Consider the following 9,423-nt stretch of genomic DNA (forward strand, 5'->3'; position numbering starts at 1 on the left):
TAAATATAAGGAAAAGTGTGTATTCTTTAATGATTTGCTTACAGTCTAAAACAAAGATGGAGTTCAGTACATATTTACTAAATAAAAGAATGATTTGGTGGAAAGGAAAAAAGTCCATTGGTATTTTTGTCCATAGACTTATTCGTTTGGGATTAAGCACCTCAGAGATTTATGAAGGCTTGATCTGAAATCTAATAAAATTGAAATCACTTTTTCATACAGTATCCCAAACTATTGAGAAATGAAATCACTTATAGTGAAATCTATTCTTTCATTTCCTGAGACTTGGTCACTTTCTTCCTCTTATTATGGTGTTGAGTTTGAGTACTGCTAGTTCCTTTGCACTCAGTATGAATCAAAAAGAGTGAAATTCAGTTTGCAAAGTTAAAGTACACCAAAATTATTCTACATTGTGGTATTTTGAATATAGATGTTAATATGTGTGTTGTCTTTGATTATAAGAGAACTAATAAAGCTTTCTTTTAATCTTACACTTCTAATTATGAAAACTTGGGTTAAAAATAACAAAATCCTTTGAAGTTCAGATTTCTGACATGTGCTTTGGAAAGCTATTGGTTCTATGTCATAACTTTCTCATATACAGGAAATTATATGAACTGGGTCTGGAACAACTTTTCTGAGTTTTGGGACATATATGAGGAGAATACATCCTACCAAAATCAATCCAGATTACAAACTGCTCTCTATCCACAGCATTGTTTGCATAGTTGGAGTGCTTCAAAGACTTTTAGCAACCTAACAATAATTTTTGTTACTAAAAGACTTTATAGACATGGGTCCACTCTCTTATTTAGTCATTAAAGTTGGTTATCCTCTGGTCTCAGTTGTTTCCCCTATAAACATTCAATTAATTCCTTTGATGCTTCATCTAGTCAGTGTCTTCATTTTGATTACTATGCCTTGAAATATTCCCAACATTTCAATGACATATTGATCCTCAGGATCTTAGCACAATTTTATTACTAGAGAATCATCTCAGCGTCATTATACAGAGAGACATGCTTGAATGCATGTTAGTGATATTTCTATAACCCCTTCCAGAAATTAAATGTTAAGAATAAGAAAACTGCATTGTGATTTTTGGCACTCGCAGGGCCGGCCAAATAGCTCAGTGGATTAAAGCGCCTTCAAGCGGTGCAGGGGCTAGGAGTTCTACCTCTGGGCTTGCCATGCCGGCCCCACCCCTGGGGCACACTGAGACAGCAATTGAGGCTAGGTGTGGTGGTGTGCCTGTAGTCCCAGCTCTTGGGAGGTTGTCAACAGGCGGATTGCTATGAGTCCAATCTAGTAGTGAGACCCTGAACATCCTGTAGACCCTTCCATAAAATAAAAAAAAAAATGTACTCTCCTCTACAATTTATGACAGAATTTTTCTTGAAATGTACTTTTTATAATCAAGAAAAAATGAATCTTAAGGTGTTCTAAAGCCTTGATCTTACGTTAAGGAATATTTTGTCCTAGGTACTCCTTTGAGTAAAAAATTCAAAGAACACTATTGTGAATGTGAAACAGGCAGTTTTTGTTAATCCATACCAGTGACCATGTATTGCTTCAATCTTCATTTTACTCACAAAATTTTCAGAAATTGAAGGGTTTGTTGTTCTTTCAATTGGAGGATATTCCTTTCTTCAAGCAACTTCCTAACAGCCTCCCTCGGTGCTGAGTGTAAGTTACTAAATCATTTTTTTTCTCTACAGAGAATATTCATAATTACTTGTTTTCTTTTTAAAAAGTCCTTTCTATGTGCTTTTCCGGCTTTTCCAAACCAAAGATCTTAACATTAAGTATTTTTTTTAATGTATTCTGTACAGGGTCTCACTGTGCAGCTCAGACTCATGGGGATTCTCCCGTTTTCAGCCTCCACAGCATTGGGATTGCAGGTGTGCACCACTATGCCGGGACTCCTGCAGCCTCAGCGCACCCTGCGGTGGTGCCTGGTATAGAACCACAGTCCCTGGGCTTGCCTAAGCAGGTGCTTTAGTCTACTGAGCTATCCTGCTGGCCCAACATTAGGTATTCTTTATGCGCTCTAAATGCTACCATCACTCCAGATTACTTTCAAGTTTCATGTAAGTGCTTTATACAAACACCATTTTGTTGCAATCTCCTTATTACTCTCAACTTTGTGTGTTACCACAGCCACCAGGACAACCTAAGCAACATACAGATCTGAACTCTTACCTTTCTGTTCCTCACTTGATGAAAATGAATTTGCTTCCAGCCATCTCCTACTACAACTTACACATACCAATTCTATAATTCTGTATAAACAGCCATTAAATTGACATTATCCCTCTTGTGGTCTAAGGGGAGATTTCTTATACCCCTTTTCTAGACAACACAAGAAGTGAGTTAAACACCTGAAGAAATTTTTCATCCAGGCTTTCGAATCTCTCTCACTTCTAACTTTTCCATTATATCCTTTTTTTTTTTTTTGTGGTATTAAACTCAGGACCCTGTGCTTGCCAGGCAAACATTTATTCTACTGAGCTATCTCCCTGACTCTCCATTATACCCTTTTGACTAAACAATAGCAGCAATAAAAATTAAGCTTGAATTAACCACAATGCTTATCTCTACTGCTTTTCAATACAACCCAGAGAAAATTCCTCTGCTATTTGGGCTGCTGTCCATGAAATTCAGGAAATCTATTGTCTTCCCTAAAAGTTTGCTTTTTGTGTCATTCTTAGCTTAGTGCTATATCTACCTATCCAGCCATCTAAGACAAGAATCCGGGGTGACCATCTACATCTTCTGTTGCGCTGCAACTTCACCTCATGTCATTCACTGAATTCTGGTGTTTAAGTATTTCTCAAACTTGTCTTTTTTTTTCCATTCTTGGGTTCTTATCACCTGTTTATTTTCTGTCTATATATAGTATCAAGATTTCTATAAAAGCCTCTGATATGACTTCTTACTTTGGTCCTATGGCTTTACCTACAACACCCATAGCTTTATCTATTGCTTATAAATCCTTAGATGCCTTCTGCATTATCTTCAATTGTGAACTAAAAATATCATTTCTGTGTCATCTGTAATATTTATATATACATCAGGAAAATAAATGCATTATATAATTATTTTTTTTATAGAATAGTTTTTTTTTTTACCTTCCTAGGTTTTCTGAGGGCTACAGTCATGTGTTTTAAACTTCTGCTAAAAGAATTTCTTAGGGAAAAACCCCCACATACCTTATGCCCAGTAAATATCTAGAAAAAAGAATAACTCATCTGTATGACTACCAGCAGAATCCAGCCAACTTAAATAGCAAGGGAAATGAGATAAAATGCTAAATGTTAAAATTTCATTAATGTCTGAATGTGAAAATACAGTGCATACTTAAAATACGCTCTGTGCTGAGTTCCTAAGTTTATGTACTTCTAGGTTTTCTGGTAGTTTATAAAGGTCATGGGTAAATTTTGGTTTCTTTAACATATAAATAAATTCAGAAACCGAGCTCTCCATTTGACCCTGAAAATACTGTGTCAGTTTATATCACTATCAAAACGATTTCTTACAGAAAGAATATGCGCTGGTAATGGTTGCAGAGTCTAAATGTCTGTCTCCTTCACATTTCCTTATTTTTGCAGGTAATGCCTATTGACAGCTTCACAGAGCCACAGATTGTTTACATTTTACACTTGAGACAGCATCCCCTGCAGAGTTCCCGGTTCACTAAGTGAGTGGCGCCTCTAAGGAAACATAATTATGCAAGTTGCCTTATTCAGTTTTTTGCTGCTGTTGAAAAATCCCTGAGAATAACTTGAAAGGAGGGAAGATGCATCTGGGCTCCTGCTTTCAGGGATTTCAGTCCATAAAAAGCTGGCACTGTGGCTTATAGGCCAGTAAAAAGGCAGGGACACCACAGTGGAAGAGGAAGCAGAGAGGCTAAGATGGAGACAGAGAGAAAGGGGCCTGAATACCAAATACACTGCCCAAGGCCGTATTCCAGGATCTACTTTCTTCAACTCTGATTCAGCTGTGAGCTTAGTGTCTCCATGTTCTGATCACATCTACGCCCCCCAGCTCTGCACACATGAGATTTATCAGGGTCATGCTAGTTCCCAACCATAGACCAAGGGTAGTCGTGTCTTTTAAGCCAATTGATCTCTAGCTGCCCAATGGGGACATTTCACAGTGTAGTTATTGTAACCAGAAAGAGTGACCTGGGACCTCCTTGCATCTAGGGGAGTGGGGGTAGAGGACAGAGAGGCTGCTACATATCCAACAGCGCACAGCGCATCCCCAGCAATTTTTTTTTTTTTTCGGAACCGGGGATTGAACTCAGACCCCTGTGCTTGCCAGGCAAGCGCTTATTCTACTGAGCCATCTACCCGGCCCACCAGCAATATTGAAATGTACAAGTTCTTCAGGAAATCCCTAAATTTCACCATCTTCTTCAGTATGTCATTGCATGTTGGACAATTCTCCAATAGAGAAAATAACATTTCAACACTTACTTACTGATTTATAGTTTGCTGCATATGCTAGGTGCTTTTGGGAATAAAATAATGTATTCTGTAATACATTTATTTTCAAAGTGTTTATAATTTAACCAAACAAGAAAACAAGCCTATTAGGTAAGTAAATAAAACATATGTATATGTGAATGTAAATATATAAAACTATTTAATATATAAAGATAGAATGACAGAGGCAGAATATTTCATTTGTGAAGGATGCTGTATTACCACTAGGTATTGAGGTTATTAGCATTTATTTATGTTAAGTAAAGGGTAAGAATTCTCCACATAATAAAGTTATGTAATGTTCTTTTCCTCATACCTCTATATCTCTACATACTTAATTCATATCATTTTGTATTAATAAGATCAAGTAATATTCTACAGTGAGTTGAAATTAATTGTAGTTATTCAGTAAGTACTATTTTTGAAACATGTTATTAGATTCAGGAAATACAAGAGTTAATATTTGAAGAATTTTCAAGGAGGCATACATGTGTGATTGTGTGTATTTCCACATTCATTATCATTTTCATATTTACATCCAAACGTCTAACTATGTATCCATAGAGACCGAGATGAATGGTTAATTTAATTAATTTACTTCATGGAAGTAAATGAACGACTAGTACCCAGAAACGATGAAATCTGAACTGAACATTGTAAGAAGAGTAAGTGAGGGGGGAAGAAATGCAAAAGGTATTACAAGCTATGAGGAAGGTGAGAGGTTTCTGTCTGATACTATTACTGGATAAAGGTCTTGGGATTAAGGAATCAATGACCATATGTACGTATTAATTCAGCTATGGAATTTATATTTAGAAGTCTCATCAAACGTTTAATTTATGGGCCAAATGTACCATGAGATCCATAGCTGGTATTGTATCTTTCTTTCAAGGCAGTGCAGTGAACCCCACAGGTACCAGTGTACTTGACGTGTTGTATATCTTTTCGTTTGGGTTCTTTGGTTCCTGCTGCTTTAAACTTTTACTCTCTGCATTTACTTGCTTTGAAACTGAGATCCAGAGACTCCTCCCACGCTCAAAGTCACATTTAATATCATTTCTTTGACTCTCGGCACCGGGCTGAGACACAGCGCTGTGCGATGGCAGCAGGAAGTAGATTTTAGGGGGATGATCAAGGTTCTGACTGAGATAATTGGACAACTTCGCATTTGGAGTCGTAGAAGTGTGCCGTGAGCTTCATTTGATTATTTCCTATGAAGCTGATTCTCCGAGCTTAGAGAAATTTAATGTCACAGGAAATTAGGCGATGCCTGGACTCGTTGCCCTCACTTACTGCTCAGGGGTAATCAGTCATCGCGGGGAGAAGAGCCTGGTTTCCAGAGCCGCTCACTGGCCGCTCTCCACGCTGCGGGCAGGCTTGGCCCGCAGGGTCCCGCCCTCGATGCCCTTCCTGGAAAGCCTGCCTGCAGCTGCCTGGCCTGCGCTGCTGTCCAGCGGCACACACACTCCGGGCGGGCGACCCGGAGGCTCCTGTCCTGGTGCTGGCCTCCCCCGTGGCCTCATGACTTGATCTTGCCCAAGAAGCCTGCTCTGGGGGTGAAGGAAGCAGAGAAAAGGTGCGGAACAGGACACAGCCTGGGGCAGATAGGAGGCCTCTCCGCTGTGGGAGTGTGGCTGTCGTAGAGCCCTTTTCTCCCTAACGTCCGCCTCGGCGTTTGAGCGGGTGTGCTGGCTCCTCGAGGCCCCCAGAGCTAATAACAGTACAGTGTGACTATGAACAAAGGCTTCCTCGCTTTGACCCCGTCTGCTGCAGCACCTAGGGCTCTTGACCGAGCTGGGTGAGCTAGCCGAGCTCCACTGCAGCTTCAGTTCCTGTAACACTCTCCAGCCCTGTCCCTTTCCTTTCTCAGGTCCAACTCCCCAGGAAATCCTTTATACCCTGAGATCCACTTGAGGATGTTCCGCAGAGTCACCGGGTAGGCCAGCGTCGCGGGTCCAGTGCTGTGCAGTTTCCTCTCGACTAAGAAGAGCTGGACTTTGCTTTCTCCACGGAATCTTCCCTTGCCCGCCCAGACCTTTCCTCCAGCCAGCCAGGGTCCTTCTGTACCTTTGTGCTTTCTGACATCATGCAAACAAGTTCCAAGTGGTCTTTCCCAGTGCAGCTTTCTGTCTTACCTAACACGTTTGTAAAATTACAACTGCCAAGTTCATCGCCACTCTGATTTAGCAGTTTTAATTCAGCTTTTATTAAGTGGAAGAAAGGCAAAGCTCCACGTTTTGGCGATGTATATGTAAATAAGAAAAACAAGTTTCTGCCTTTATTCACAATATAAGGAAGAAACTAATTATATAATAATTCATCTTCACTATTATGGTAAATTCAAGGTAAAAATTATTACAAGGATGCAATGCACGAAGAATGTGACATATTTTAGAGAGTTTGAAAAAACTTATGTTATATAACTGGATACTGAAGGCTGAGTGGGAATTAATTAGTTGAAGAGGACACATGATATGTATTTATAGAATAAGTAAGCTGGAGTAGTTTATGTTATAAAAGTAGAGAAAAAATACAACATTTTTATTAGGCACATCAAATTTTTCTTCCTTTATTGTGACAAATTACATTTCATATATCTTTTTTTCCAAGAAATATCATCTATGTAAGTATTGTTTCCAAAAGTCTATTTATTTATTTACTTATTTGGTACAAGACTTCACTACACAGCTCGATCTCACAGAGAACCTCTTGTCTAAGCCTCCCCAGCACTAGGATTTCAGGAATGTGCCATCACACCAGGTTTCAGTGGTGGGCTCGGTGCCCAGGGCTGGCATGACATATGTTACCAGGATAGAATCTGGGTCCTTGTACTTGACAGATGGGCACATAGAGTGCTGAGCTATCTCCCAGGCCCCCACATGTCAATTTTTGTTTATACAAAACTACTTAAATGTACTGTGCTGGCTGCATCTAATTGCAAGCTCGGAGTAGCTTTTGCTGATAGTTTAAAGCCTCTACCAGTCAGTAGAGTCTTCAAATCTTTATTTCCCAATTATCTTTTATTTTATACACTTCACCTCTTAAACACCTATCTACGAACAAGATTAATTCTTAAATATCTTTATAGCAGACACACAGGAGCATATTCTGGACTTTTTTGGTAACAGACTCTTTGACTATAATCATATTTCTACCATTTATATGAAATAAATATTCCTTCTAAGCATGTCCTGCAAAGCTTGTCTCATAGAAGGTCCTCAGTAGCTATTTGCTCAGTGGCATAGATTGGAACTGCACATTAATGTGATATAATAAACAAAAGTTTTAGAAATTTGGGAATGCAGTTCTTTAACATCAAAAAGCAAGTTGTACTACTTTTCTTATTTTATCATCATGTTGTTGACCCCATGCAGACACAATCTATGTCTATTGTTTCCATTTTCACTTCACCCTTATGCCTCATTAAATTTGCAATAGAGAAAAGGCTAGCACAAAATAAAGCTTAGATCAATCATTCCTCTATAGGCCAGAGCAAGAAAAATCAATCTCTGTCCATTCAAGTGGTTCTCAGCTATTGACTTTAAATTTTCCTGATCTAGGGATTACTGTACTGCTAATTGCACTGAAGTTCAGTGTTTGTGCTTCAGTGTATTCTTTAGCTAGCTTTACACAGCATACGTTATACATATCTATTAACTGCATGTGTGGATTGAAGAAGGTGGGGAATCTTTAATCTGTGATTAGAAGCTTGATAATAATACCCCAAAGCATCTTTGAAAAGGTCTTACACAGTGATTCCTACTACTTTGCTGAAGAATGTGTGGCTTTTAGTGGCACTTCTCATTGTATATTGATTTTTTGAAAGCCCTCTATTAACTATTTATATCTCCACATGAGGGAAATCTGCCACACCTATGAAGACAGTCTTTAAAGAAATATGAAAATACATGGTTTGTGTTGGTATATTCTTAAAACTTCATTTTCCCTACAATCACAATGACTATATTATTGTATCAATCATGTTAATAATCATGCATAACATTTCTTTGCACAGAGTAGGCACTAGATATAACTTTAAACAAGTTGCTTTTAAGCATTAAAATTTGCTTTTTTTGTTTTTGGTAATGGGGATCAAACTCAGGACTCGTGCTTGCCAGGTAGGCACATAAGCTACTGAGCTACCTCCCCAGCCCTGAAAGAGGACACTACAGACATGTTCAAATATATCAACTTATCTGAAAGGTACAATAGATACTGTGAAGGGGAAATAAAGAGCTCCAAGGGACAGAACAACTGGAATGAGGAAAAGAAGAAAATAAAGAAAGAAGGAAGGAAATAATATACCTGTAGATACACAGAATAGCTAGCAGAATAGCAAATGTACACAATTGCACAGCTGATTTCTACTGGTCTATTGAAGGGAACAGTTAATGCTTATATTTTTTTCTTTTTTTTCAGTGTTTTAGACCAATTTTGTATGCTTACGTTTGATAATCTGGACAACTAATTTGAAGACAATGATATACAATATAGCAACCATTGTTGAATTCCAATCATTTTGGAATTCTGTATGTTAGGTGAAATTCTGTGTCATTTCTATTTTTTTATATTATTACTATTACCATTCTTTATTCTCTTTAAAAATTTAGCAGAATTAAAAAAAAATGTAGCCTGAAGTTTTTCCTTCTAATTACAATTCCACAAGATTTTAATATTTTAAACTTTGAGTGGGACATAGGCGTGTCTCCATAAGAACAGTATCTATACGGACAACAAAGTGAGTCAGCATGTAAGATGCATCTGTGGGAAATGAAAGTCAGGGCCTAGGGAGTGTCCCAGTGCTGGGTCTGAGCTATGGTTGTTGGCACTGGACTATGGCGAGGCCTCTCTGCTGTGTCTGTTGCCCCTGTAGACTCAAGGTGAACGGCAGGCCTAAGTCAGAAAGTCTGTCCTTTTGAGGTTTCTTATCGCT

This window comes from Octodon degus, unplaced genomic scaffold (assembly GCF_000260255.1).
Source record: "Octodon degus isolate 3935 unplaced genomic scaffold, OctDeg1.0 scaffold00270, whole genome shotgun sequence".
Lineage (NCBI taxonomy): Eukaryota > Metazoa > Chordata > Mammalia > Rodentia > Octodontidae > Octodon > Octodon degus.